General features: G+C 38.1%; 1 protein-coding gene across 4 annotated transcripts in view; it reads left to right on the top strand.

Moving 5' to 3' along the window:
- Nucleotides 1-13,441, top strand: part of slmapa (sarcolemma associated protein a) — a 71,452-nt gene that overhangs the window by 2,055 nt on the left and 55,956 nt on the right. The gene's annotated exons all lie outside the window — the stretch shown is intronic.

Raw genomic sequence — 13,441 nt, 5'->3', positions numbered from 1 at the left:
AAACTCAAGGTGTCAAGTCTCTAATTCAGTAGTGGAATCAAAACATTCATGTTTAGGTTCACAGGTGGTCTCTTCTCATTCAGGGTCTGACTGTGAATATTTAGGTTAAGCGTCTGTAGTACAAGCCGTGCTGTTAGGTAAGCAATACTAGGTTTCTTTTCAAGCCTTACTTTTTGTTTTTTTTTCAAACAATTAGCTGTCAAAGTGTTGCTAATGTCATAACCTCCATCTCTGATCTCTCACTAGATTGACTACACAGTCAAATCTCTTAATCCGTCTCTTTCAGGGTTGCAGGTTGCAACAGTATTAACCGTTCAGAAACTGCATGCGGGTGATATTCATGTGGATTATGCGTGTTGGACAGCTAGTGTTTCTTTTGACTGGTCAGTGAACAGCGACCCAGGTCTCACAGAAGAGCAGTGAGTGTTTAGTCAGGCTTAACCATTAACCATGTTTTCCATATGCAGTTTTGGTTGTTGATGGGATCAAGCCTGGCTTGAAGAGGGCCCTATTACTTTGGTAGCTGTCTGGGACACAGTTGCCAGTAAAGGGTTCAGTTGAGTTGTCTGTAGAGTAAGGAATACCACACTTTTGTGCCAATGATACTTCACTCCAATCCCTGGAGTTTCAAGCCCCGACACACCTGAGCCTCATGAGCTAATGATTACGCTCTTCATTGGTTCTCTCAAGTATGATATATCAGGGAATGCATGATATAAAGCCAGCCAAGTGGATCCCCTGCATTTGTGAACCCATGCTCTATGCTACCTGTTGAACTACTGGTGACAATCCACCTGCTTTGCAGTTTGAGTGAGCTAGAGCTTAGAATGAAAAGGATATGCTGCAGCAAGCAAACAGGTTTAAGGTGGTCTCTAATTGAGTCCTAAGTTGTTCAGTTTTAATGGGGAGCAAAGTTAAATGTTTTCTGCAGTGTTTTTCAACATAATTTTTATCTAATATATCTGTTTCATACTGTTCATCAATGCAGATGTTAATTTACTGACTTGCTTCTATTATAAGTGTTTGTCATGTGGTTTTCTCTTCTTTTTTTAAGCGCAGGGAAACGCAACTAAATTATTGTCTGTGGTAGCTGACCGTGGACTACAGATGCTGCAAGATAAAGACTAGATTGAAAAACGGTGGATTGTTCCATCTAATATGTGCTCTGCACATTTTCTTTCCATTCTTGTTGCACTGCAAATGATTTTGGAATTGTTTGTAGGCTGCTCTGTGTTGGAAAACCAAACTAAAGTACCTCCTGCGTAGAACTGTCCTCACATGGTCAAAGAGAGTAGGTTTAGGTGGACAAGTGTGTGGTACAAGCCTATAAACACCTGATTCGCAAAACTTTGAGCTGCAAACTTTTTTTTAGCTGAGCAAAATTCAGGATGACCAAATAAGCATATATGTTGTTGAATTATGATTGTCTGCAACGGACGAGAAGTATAGTAGAATAGCACAGGTGATAGGAAGTGTTTTATTAGAAATTAAGGTGTGGTATTGTAATTAAGGGAGCTTATATCTCTGAGAAAGAACTGGGTGAGGCAGTTTAACCTGTCAAAAGTGTTTAGGCTTTCTTAGAGTGGTTTTGCCTAACACAACTAGGCAAAAAAAAGGAAACTTGTTAGAAAATGCACCCAGGTAGATTTCGCAACAGACAGTTTTAAAAAAATTGTACTGTCACTTCAGTTATGTATCACGGCAGATTGGGTTACCTTCCCATGGACTATGCATGCCCTTTAAGACTTGTCATTATACATATTGTTCTTAAAGTGTGCATCCCTGGTAAAATATTTGCTGGCTTATGGTATCTTGTCTTTTTTGAACTACGAACCATTTCAAGCGAGCAGGTTTAATGCTTCACTTTGTTCCTCATGATAGGTAGAACATTTTTTGAATGCCAGGATGTCTAGGGTAGTTTTATGGTCTTCAAGAACAGGCTTAAGTAATTTAGTGCCTTTTCAACTGGAACAGCAGTCAGCTTGACCCCTCTTAGATGTAGCTCTGGTGCTTATTAGAGGTGAAGTTAATTGCCGTTCATAGTAGAATAGTATGGCTTGTTTTATATGCAGTGTTGGGCAGTAATGGTTAGTACATGCTACAAATCCATTTTTATTTTATTTATTTAATTATGGATCCAGTATATTGCTGAAATACGATGAATGAGTGAACAGTTAGTTGACAGACTAATTTTGTTTTTTAATATACATTTTTTAATCTGAAGCTTATTTTGCATTCTGTAAATAACTGGAATGAGCATTGGCACGTCTTCCTTGTACCATCATAACCTGTAAGTGTACATGTTTGCAAGCAGTGGTGTTTTATGGATTTTAAAAGCGGTGGACACTGTGCTAATAGGATAGAGTATTGGTGACCCATAAGGAGTGACTCATTGGCCTCTTCTTAGTTGAAATGAGGTGCCAAGAAGGTCATACAAACGGTGCCAGCTAAGAATTGGCACTCGTTGTGTGCATTAATGTTATGAGCGTGCCAGCATGACCACCTGTCTGCCTTTGTGTAGCTTTGAGCTACAAAGGACCTGCATCAAAGGTGGCAGTTGTATATCATACGGGTTGCAGAACTGTTGTAGTATTTAGTATAACAGAAAATGGGTTGTGGTAAATTGTGTTTTTTAGAAGGACTTCAAACGAGTATTTGAGTGAAAAAAGCTAATGTTTCTAACAACGATTGAAGTGGTTATCAAAGAGCATTATGCAAATTACATTATTTTGATTGGTGTCGGTTGCATTTTAGTCATTGCTAACTGTGATTAGCTGTTCATAGCCTACATGCTAATTTGATATGAATACCTTGCTTTCAACTTTACTGTGACCTAGAATTTTTATATAGTCTTCACTGAAAAGCTTTTAGATCCATCATAGTTGAATGAAGCATCAGCCATTCAGTCTAAATGTTTTTAATTATTTGCACACTCTGTGTTTGCAGTTTTTCATGCGGAGGTGTAAGGAAGAACGAAGTGGCAAAAGTAAAAGATAGTTGAAGACATTTTCTTGATATACAGTTATGAAAGTGAGGATTTGAATTCAGTGATTGCAAAATAAACTATTTAAGGAAAAAAATGAAATCTGTTCTGATTTTGTTTGGTGTTCTGTGAAGATTGACAATATTGCTGATATACCGTAAGTGTGTTGTGACATAATTTATCACAATAGTGCTAATGTAGTTTCATATTGCCCACCCCTACATTTCTGTTCTATTTTCATTCCAGTTCAATAACATAAATGCTTGTCTATCTGTCTGTGGGTTAGTATTAACAAAACAAGGTTGACTAGTAATTGGCCTAATTGACCAGTTCTAGAATAAACTGATTTTAGAATCCAGGTTATTACCAACTAACAACTAACCAGTATATATTTGTATTTTTTTATGTATTAAGTGCTTAATTGACGTTAATTTAAGTCAGGATCAATATGCAGATACTTTTACAACCTAATTTCAGTTTCTTAAATGCTTGCATGGTGTGGCCGGTACAGGGTGAGTGAAGTTATATTTTCAGCGTAACTTGTATTAGATTCTCTGTTGACAATTAACTTAAACCTGTTTTCTTTAAATATGGACACTGAGTGATGGGGGTCAGTCGATAAGGTTTTTTTTTTCCGTTTGTTTATTTCTTCATTTACTATAAATTTATTGTTTGCAGTGTGAAAATTTACAAGAACATCTTGCATTAAATGAACTTTGTTTAATATTGGAGCATCATCTGTATTATTGCTCATTTTACCTTATGGTTATCTGTAGGCTTTCAAAATATGTACACATAAGAGGTAAGAGGTCAGTGATGTTTGTAAAAAAAAAAAAGGAGCTCAGAACCATAAATTCAGATATAATGTATTTACACGATTTTGTAAATACTTTTGCCTTCTCAGTATATGGGTGCATGCGAGAAAGCCTAGACAAAGCCTACAAAAATTGCAAAGCCTACAGTAACCAAATACATAGTACTAGCGATGCATCAATACTTTTTTTTCCAGACTGTTTTAGTACTCGACAATACAGTAATGAATTACCTACTCAGAATTAAGTAGTTGTTAGTGTAAATGAGTGCCTTCACAGTTAAATAACTAAAATATAACTGATTTTAAATTGGGTGCATCCAGTTACGTTAGTTGCCTTGAATCAAGTAGCACTGCAGTGAAGCACAGCGCGTTTTGTTCCAAGTCAGAAAAACGCTTCTATACTGCTATAAGTAAAGTATGTTTCATAGTTTTGTTCTCATGCTACTCATCTGTCTTTTTCAACAAGTCTCTGTAGCACAGTGACGACAAGAATTACATCTGAGGATAAGTATCCGAGGACCTCATGTTTTGAATTGCATTTTATACTTATACAAATTCAAGTATCCATTTCAGGAATTGGAGAAATGCTGAATATCAGCTCCTATTATCAGTCGACTCCTACTGAGTGAGTTATTGGTTTCAGATGACGTTTTGTGTCCACATGAAAGGTCACAGTTTGTGTTTGGATAGTCTGAGCTAGTCAGGATAGTCAGTGTGCTGGCAAATTTCCTGTGTAGTTGTGTTGCATTTTCAACTGGAAAGCACAATGTTATGTGGTGACTTACACTTGTGTCATACAGTTATTAGGTTGAATGGGATACTTGTCAGCATCCTGTAAAGCTTGTCCAATTTGCTACAAAAATGCATTTGTGGGCAAAACCTGGATAAGTCAGTTAAGAAGCTGGCAGTTTGAGCCTTTGGCTTGTAGAGGGTCCCAAAGCCCTTGATTTCCTAGATTACCTTATGCTTGAGAGCTACCACAGAACAAAAATAACTGAAATACCTTGCTTATTTTAAGTTTAATTGAGTATGATGTACTAATACGTCTAATAATAAAGCAAAATCACACTTAAACTGCAGTTGTCTGATTGATCTGACTTGATCTGGTTGTCTTAAAAGGTCTCATAAAGGCACAACAATATGTAACCTCATCGTTGAACATTAGTTAAGTCTTATTTTGCACCAGTGATTCCTTTAAGCACTTACTAGCTGATCCTGTGGCCTAAAAGTTTTCATTTTCTTCAGTTTCAATGAGTTATTGCATGAGCTTGACCTGGTATTGCCTCTCTTAAGTCTGGACCAAAAAGCATAAAGCTGTCAGTGAATGTAATGGTTGTTGTGAGCTTGTACGTTTTGTTCCCCTCGTACAAAACCATCATTTTTGATTCAGACTGCCGAAAGCCTCTCAGTAGCAACTATTGACTGGTGCCTGTTTTCCAGCAAAGTTAAACTTCTGATGTCAGTGCTGAAAATAGTCAACTGGAATTTGTACCCCCTCTCCAGTGTCTGTTATTATCAGCAGCGCTGAGAAGGGACAACTGCTTTGCAGCTGACTTTAGCCACCAGGCCTCACTCCCCCAGCTCCCCATGGAGGGACCTCCACCCTCTGCAAAGTATGAGAAGCAGCTGCACAGGACGCCGACTTGCATCAGCACCTTTTAAACTAAAATGAGCCTGCCTCCAGCCACGTATCTGGGAGAACTGACACACAGAAGATTGATATCCCAGTTAAAAAAATCAAATGTCAAATATAATGTCATAAAAAACAAACAGAAAAGAACAGAACATTTACTACTCAGACCTTTGGATTAGTGTATTAGGTCACACTGACAAAATGGTAATTCAGATGAGTACGTTTCAGATGCGATATTAAAATGAGCTTGTCCCTGCCCCGAGTCATCTGCTGCTCCACTTCTGTAGGGCAGCTTGATGAATCATACTCAAGTAACACAAAAATGTTCATTTTAATTTCCTCATGATGTGAACTTGTTAGTGCAAGTCTCATTTTCATTAACTGTTTTTGACAAAGTGCAGGTGTTTTTGCAGCTTGACTTATTTATTGGAGTTTGCTGAGTGTGTATTAAAGGCTGGTTGGTACTGTTAATTGTATTTCATCCCTGTTAATTAAAACCTCATAGCGTTATCCAGTTATTTTAAAAGAAATCCTAGCTGCCCTTTACATTTTCTGAACATTTCATGACGAATGGATCACTAAAAATATCTACCTAATTTGACGTACATTAAAATTATGATTTTTTTTTTTTGTGTAACATTTTGGAGATATAAGGTTTTGTTATGGAAACAATAATAACCGTATTCAGAAGATCACTCTTTAGCACATGGCCAGCTGTTTGTGCATGCAGGCTAGCCTTTATTAGTTGCATGCGTAGTTAATAAATAATGAAGGTCAGCTTTATTCCAGTCTGAAAGCGATTGTGATTCCTCTGTTTGATCTCCGGTAGTCTTTGGTCTGATCTTGGATGTTTGGGTCTGTTTAGTTTCTTTTTGGAAATAAGTGAATCTGCTTGAGTGTGACCCTGCCCTGTGGTGGACTGGCGACCTGTCCAGGGTGTTTCCTGCCTTTCGCCCAATGACCCCTGGGATACGCTCCAGCATCCCCCACGACCCAGAAGGATAAGTGGCTTAGATGATGTGTGTGTGTGTGTGTGTGTGTGTGTGTGTGTGTGTGTGTGTGTGTGTGAGAGAGAGAGAGAGAGAGTTTCCAGCACAATAGCTAAGCTGTAGAAAGGCTTGATTGCTGTTTATTTTTCCTTTCAGGTAGGACCATAACATTACATAATCACATAATTACATAATAATTGTTATTACGTTGATCGCCGCTGTTTTCTACTGTTTTTATTTTAGATGTTTTATAATAAACAGAATGTGAATTAGGAGTGGGTTCGTACATTTTGTTTAGGCCAACATGTAAATAAAAGAAAGCAGAAAATGTGTTTGTTGAGACTCTTTGTAGGCCATACAAATACAGGAACATCTAATTATTGACTGGTGCAATAATTAAAGGTGCAAAACACCTTTAAAGGGCAGCAATCAAGGCAATTGATTGGTTCTGATTGTAGAGGAGGGCAGTATGACAATTTTATCATTATAGTTACAAATTTAGCCGTTGTGATAGTATGCTTTTGTGAGTAAATCGTGGCTATCATCTGTGCGTAAAGAAAACTGACAAACTGTGTTTCATTCTTTCTGAAAAGAGCATAATTGGTTCTGTTCAATTGGATTTTGTGCTATACAGTAAGTAAACTGTTGAATAAAAGTCATTGTACCCAGAGTTTTTAAGGTTGTTTTTAAAATGTCACGACTGGTGCATGAATATTTTGGTTCATATCATGAAAATATCTTTTAGTATTGTAAAATTATATGTTTGCTGTATCGGCAACCCTGGGCTCATTGTTTGCGAACTTTGGTGTTCGAGTAGTGCAGCTGCTTTAGAGGGCATAATTAATGGACTGTTCATTCTCCACCATGCGTGTTGTCATGATGCATTGTTAGTTATATGACAATTCATTGTCAGCAAAACGATCAAGACAGGCCTGCTTGCAGGGATTCTTATTGTGGGTATTACCGACAGTTTCCTTCTCTGTGGCAAAGTTGGCCCCATCCTAGTAAAATTCAAGATTTCTGTCTTGGCGTGAGCTGTTGTGAACGGGTGATGCAGCCTGGAAATCGTTCCTTAATACTGCAGGGCTTTAATGGCTAGTCAACACTAGTCCTTTTGTCTGTCCTGATAATGAATTGGTGGAGAGCCGGCTTTAGGGAATAGTTTTTTTTCTCCTATACACATCTTTCCCATTTGTTCAAGATACTGTGCCTTTTCCCTCCACTTGTAGGCTTTGCTTTATTAAGTCCCTGTTTGCGCTTTTCGGAGCTGTTGCTAGGGATGGCTTAATTACTTTCCTCAAGTTGCCTTTTTGGTTTCTAAGCTACTGTAAACACTCAAATGCTTTGACTTGGCCTTAAAGTCAGGACTCCCCTTCCAGCCCCTATTGTTTACAGGCCATATATCTGTCATGGAACTCCCTGCTGCACCTTTTGAAAATAATAGGGCTGTCATGATAACTGGATTAAAGTTGACTTTAAAAGCTTATGTTACCTTCTGAAAGAAACAAAAGTGATTTAGAAATGTACGTGATAATACATATTTCAGATTCTACTACTGTTTTTTTTCTTTTTTTTTTTTTTCTTGCGTTGAGAAACGAAGCTTTTTTTTAATGGAGGCTTTTCAGAGGTTTCTTATTTTTTTCAATGAAATATTTTGAATTTTACTCCATGCATGGTTTTGTTATGGATCAGTCAAGTCGGCTAGATTAATCAAAAGTGACAGCCTTAGAATATAATGAGGATATTATAGTTAAAGGAAAGTGCATGTCAAGATAAGAATGAAAAGCGTTTTGTTTCTTGAGCTCGTCTTTTTAAATAATTGGGTGGTTTCTGTAGGAACCTTTTGTGCTGAGGATTTCACCATGTTGAGCTCATAGTAGGGCTGGGCGATAAAACGATAACGATATTATCGCGATATAACTTTTCCTTGATAGAGCGATACGACATGTTCGATAAATGTTCGATATAATACACCATTCTCACACTTCCATGCTCAGCGAAAGCCTTGTTGGCGTTTTCTACTGCAAGGAAAGCGACACTACTCTACTGTTGCCATGAGAGGGCGCACTTCTGAATTTTTCTACATGATTAGAGAGGGAGGTTCCACTGTTTGGTGAGTGTTTGTCGTGTTCTGACCATAAAGGTTAGTTTAAAACAGCAATTCACCCCCCAGGACAAAAAATCAGCCTTCAAACTTGAAAGAAATAATGATTTTGACATTTATCGCGATATGTATCGATATCGAACGATATGAATTTTGTTTAGCGTGATATCATTTTTGGCCATATCGCCCAGCTCTAGCTCGTAGAGTTAAGTATGTGATTAATTCCTAGTTAGCATCCTCATACCAGGACAGATCCTCAGAGATTTAACTCGGTCTGACCTCAGAGGTCTGGCAGCATGAGTTCAAATGGAGTTCATTCGAGTACAAAGTGAAACTGAGTGATTATTGAAGTGTTGACTGATCTTTTTTTTTTGCTTTGGCTTTTGCATCTCTGCCTCTACTGTTTGCCTTATTAAGGACATGAAACACTGTGTAGGAACAATTATTATGTAATCGCTAGTCACAATTATTTAAGGTGATTGCAGTTATTTAAGATGACTGCAATCCTTGTCCACACTTGTTAGATTTCACTGTCATGTTATGCCACAACAATGTTTTTAGCATGTATAGGGCTGCAGCAAACGAATAGTCTATCGATTACTGAAATGAATAATTGATTATCCGGATTATGAATCACTACATTACCCAATAACTTTTATGCAGCTTTTAGCTTTTAAATTTAGCTTGAGGTTGTTTCATGCATTTACTAACAGTGAATACAATAAAGTTGAATACCATTCAAGAATTCCCTGTTTTAATGAACTTTCCTGCTAATACAAAAGATAAAAAAAATAAAAAGCCAATGAATTTTTCCTGTCCAAATTTATAACCAAGGATGTGACCTGCTGTGAGCTGACAAAGTTTAGTGTTTATTGTTCGAATCTTCAAATTTATAAACATGAAGAATTTAAATATCAGTGAACAGACACATCATTTTTAATGTGTCTTGAAATCTAAAATGGTGCATGAAGAGTTAATTAACATAAGTGACTCTGAAGTAATCTGGGAGAGTAGCCCCGTTATTTGTGTTTTAAGTAAACTTTTAATCAATGGTAGTTAATACTGCATTCCTTGCTTAAGTGGTCACTAAAGTAGCCTTCTTTCTCATCTAACAACCAGTTAATGGTGTTTTAATTTCACATTTTTGCGCCGGATTTAGCAAATTGAAATGAGATTACTTTAGGATGATATGGCTATTTAGGATTGGTACAGATTTGTTTGCGGATGTAAAGTAATGGGAATTGTGAGATTGCTCTTCCTTGTAAGTGAGTAAAGTTTGAGAGAAGTAATAATTGTAATGGAATATTTTTTGAATAACTACCCCACCACTGGCCAGTAATAGATCAGCTTCTTATTATGGAGCATAACCATAATGTCTAGTGTGCGGTGGTCTTAATTCAAAATGATTGTCTATCCACTACCTGGGTAAACTGAGAATACTCAGAGGACACGCATCAGATGTAAATATATCTGTGGTACGGATAATGGATGTCACATTATCCTCAGGGAGCTTGTGAATATAAGTCACTGCCATGTGTAGCTCTGGTAGGACTATGTCAGAAAAATAACGACAATTGGGTTTGGTGTAACGTGGCTCAAGATCTTTGAGGAGCCATCGTAACCCGACATCCTCCACAATAGAGAAAGGCTGATCATCCAGAGCAATACATTCCATCACATTTGCTGTTATACAGGGTGATTCAGAAAGATTCATCCTATTTCAACATTATTTATTTCACTTGTAAATCATTACAGAACAATGCAGTAAACTGTAAATGGTTTAAATGAGCACAAAGTTTATGTATTTTTACAAGTGCTCAATATGAACCTCCTCCAGCTGTACGGACAACATCAACACCATAGTCAAATTCATCCCATACATGATGGGCGTGTCGGGTGTCCCTGCACTCACAGCTCTTTTGGTGTGATTTCGGAGATCATCCAGTGTTGTGGAAACAACGATGAACGCTCTGAGCTGTTGGAGGTTCAGTAAATCACGAAATTTACACTGCACATTTATGACGGATTCACTCTCAAGAGGAGAACGCAGAACGCTTTCTGCTCAGGGGTCTCATCTCCTCGCAGACCGAAGGGAGCCGTCTTCCGGTAGCCATGGGTTTTGTCTGTTTGCGGTGCTGTGGGAGATATTTTAGTGTAGCCAGCTAACGGTACCAGTACTCTTCTGGCATACAATAAATGCATCATGAAATATCTTAGCATCGACCCAAATCTGATGATTTTAAAAAGGGAAAAAAAAACGATTATTGGCCGAGACCGCTGTGAATGTATCATCGTGCGTCCCTATTTTACACCTCTATCAGCCTAATAATTCAGACTAATTCTTTGCCACCGTAGTTTTTATTTCAGATATGCTCTGAGGAGTTTGGTTTGCGTTTTTCGCGCTTGCTTACACTCCGAGGTGGCAGTGGTTGGCTGAGGGGTGGGCTTTGTTTTGCAGACTGTCATTTGAAAATGTTATTTGCATTGTGGAGTCGTCTCAGAGGTCGCTGACATTGTGTTTGCAAGACTTTCTTCATAGACTTTATGTAGCGATTTTGGCAAGAGCCTTAACAGTTGCTTTTTGTCATTTTCTAGGAATGCAGACTGGATCCTAACATTTGTAATGTTTTGAATTGTATTAAAAATAGACTTTAGTGGGCTGCTAAACAATCATTAACTAATTTGAAAAATGTGGCTGAATGCCAAAATCTTTTCTAGATTCACCACAGCAACAATAGAGCATGTCTTCAGAGAAAGGCTGAAGAAGTTTTATCCTATGTGAAGCACTGTAAAGGCCTTCTGATGGAAACACCCACAGGCTGAAGTTTTGGACCCGATCCAGAGAATGAGTCAGTGTGTGTGGAGGGTCTTGACTTTGATTCTCTGACCTCGAGTTCACAGGAAAACAACTAGCTGCTGTGTGTTTATGGTCGTCTGTTTGGTCCATCAAGTGTGACAAATCTTCTGCTTTTACTTCCTTTTTTGATCTTCAGGTGCTGTGGGTCTGCTCCAAGATGAAATTTTATGCTCTTTTTCCTTTTTGCCTCTTTTTTTTGCCATTTTCTGTTTAAAAGCACAGCTATCTGGGCAGAAGGCTGTTGAAATTGTCGCACCAGAGGCACAGAACTTAAGGGCATAATTTGGATTAAAGCTGTATTGTTGTCTGACCCAGTGATTAGCAACCTGGCTTGCAGGTCTGAGACTTATTTCAGCTTTGTGCGTCGTCTCACATTCACTAGAGTGGAGTAGTTTCAGGCGGGGAAATTCAGGGGTGTACACACTCTGGACAAAAGTATTGGGACACCTACACATTACACCTATGGGAGCTCTGTGACATCCTATTCTAAATCACGCTTTTGATCTGCTTTTTTGTAGTTCAGCAAAATGATTTTATTGGTTTGCACATTTAAAAAAAAAAATTACTTGATTAATCATCCGAGGAATCTGTAGATTACTCTATTACTAATAATCGATAGTACTTGCCTGAGCAGGTATAATTACTGTGATGTAATTGCCTTTAACATTCAGTTAAAGCATTTAATTACGTTTTAAGACTTCAGCACACAGATCTAATACCTTGCAGTGGTAATGTAGTATCTGTTTATATGTCCTGTCCTGGTGAGCACCATTTATGCTGTGTGCTAAAAGAATTTGCAGGAACATGTCTTTTCTTGGCCAAATGTGTTCATATTCATTTCATACATTTGTGGTATCCAGTCGGCGTCCCTTTTCTGTTTAGTTTTCAGTTTTCTGTTTGGTTTGTTCAATTACAGTGTCTTTTAATTAATTTATTTATTTTTTATATTAATTCAGTCTCTTTTTTTCTGTACAGAACTCTTCAAATGCTAGTAAAATACAGTGGCAACTTGGTGCTTATGTAATAGAGTTGAAATGTTTGGAAGTTATGGTATTACATTCTTTGCAAAATTGCAGTGTTGGCAAAAATATTCAAATTTCATATCTTAGCGTGACTCCGGACATTTGTGTTCGTTAAGTACCAAAAACAGTCATTAGTCATTTTGGCATGACTTTAAATTAAGCAGGTGGTGTGTGCGCGTGTGCGCGTGTGTGCGTGTGTGTGTGTCCCCTGTGTTTTGATGACTGATGCATGTAAATTAACTCTGATGATTGGCTGCCTTACTTTGTCCCCTTCAAAAACCAGTCCATGCTGAAACACTCCTAAAACTTTAGTGTGAACAGGCAGCGCTAGTGTAGGCTGAATAGTTGGATATATTTAAATTAATTGTTTTTTTGTGACATCACAAAACAGGGGCTTCAAAATTATAATTTTTTTTTTAAACTTTACATAATACCTCAAAGTGAGAATTCGGTTTCCATGATTTGATCCCTTTAATATCTGACAGCGGTTTGTTTGCTATTAGTGTACAAAACAGAGCCAACTGGTAGATTTTCGACTGCTCTCCCATCTTCGTTTAGATACAAAAATAGCCCTCCTCTGCCTATAGTCTCTTCTCCTTTAATTATCACCTTGAAGTGACAATGGCGCACATTTTCTCCAAGCTTGCATTGGTGGCCTAGTGTTGCCACATTTAGCAGAATTTGCTCTTACGTAAAGTGTGCTGTGAAAATAGTTGGGCTACGTCGCCGCTGTCAGTCATGTCAGTATTGGTTTGGTGCCAGATACACCATGGTATATTTCTTTACCCGCTATGTTATTGGCCCCTATGGTGCTCTGCCCCTCAAGATTGAAAAGAACATGATTCCTTTTGGATCAAATAATTGTATTCACACATTCCCAGGCGCGCACCCCCCCCCAAGATCAGCCAGAGAAGTGTTGATGCAGCCAGAAACGGTTTTCTCTGTGGTTAGATATTCTGTCCTTTTAGACAGCGCGATAGAAAAGACTGGTGGCTCTTCTGAGGGCTCTTTTGGAATGGAAATGCAGTCAGTGGGGACA

The sequence above is a fragment of the Colossoma macropomum genome, unplaced genomic scaffold (assembly GCF_904425465.1).
Source record: "Colossoma macropomum unplaced genomic scaffold, Colossoma_macropomum, whole genome shotgun sequence".
Taxonomy (NCBI): domain Eukaryota; kingdom Metazoa; phylum Chordata; class Actinopteri; order Characiformes; family Serrasalmidae; genus Colossoma; species Colossoma macropomum.
The sequence above is the reverse complement of the archived record's forward strand: the minus strand, read 5'-3'. Positions and strand labels throughout refer to the sequence as shown.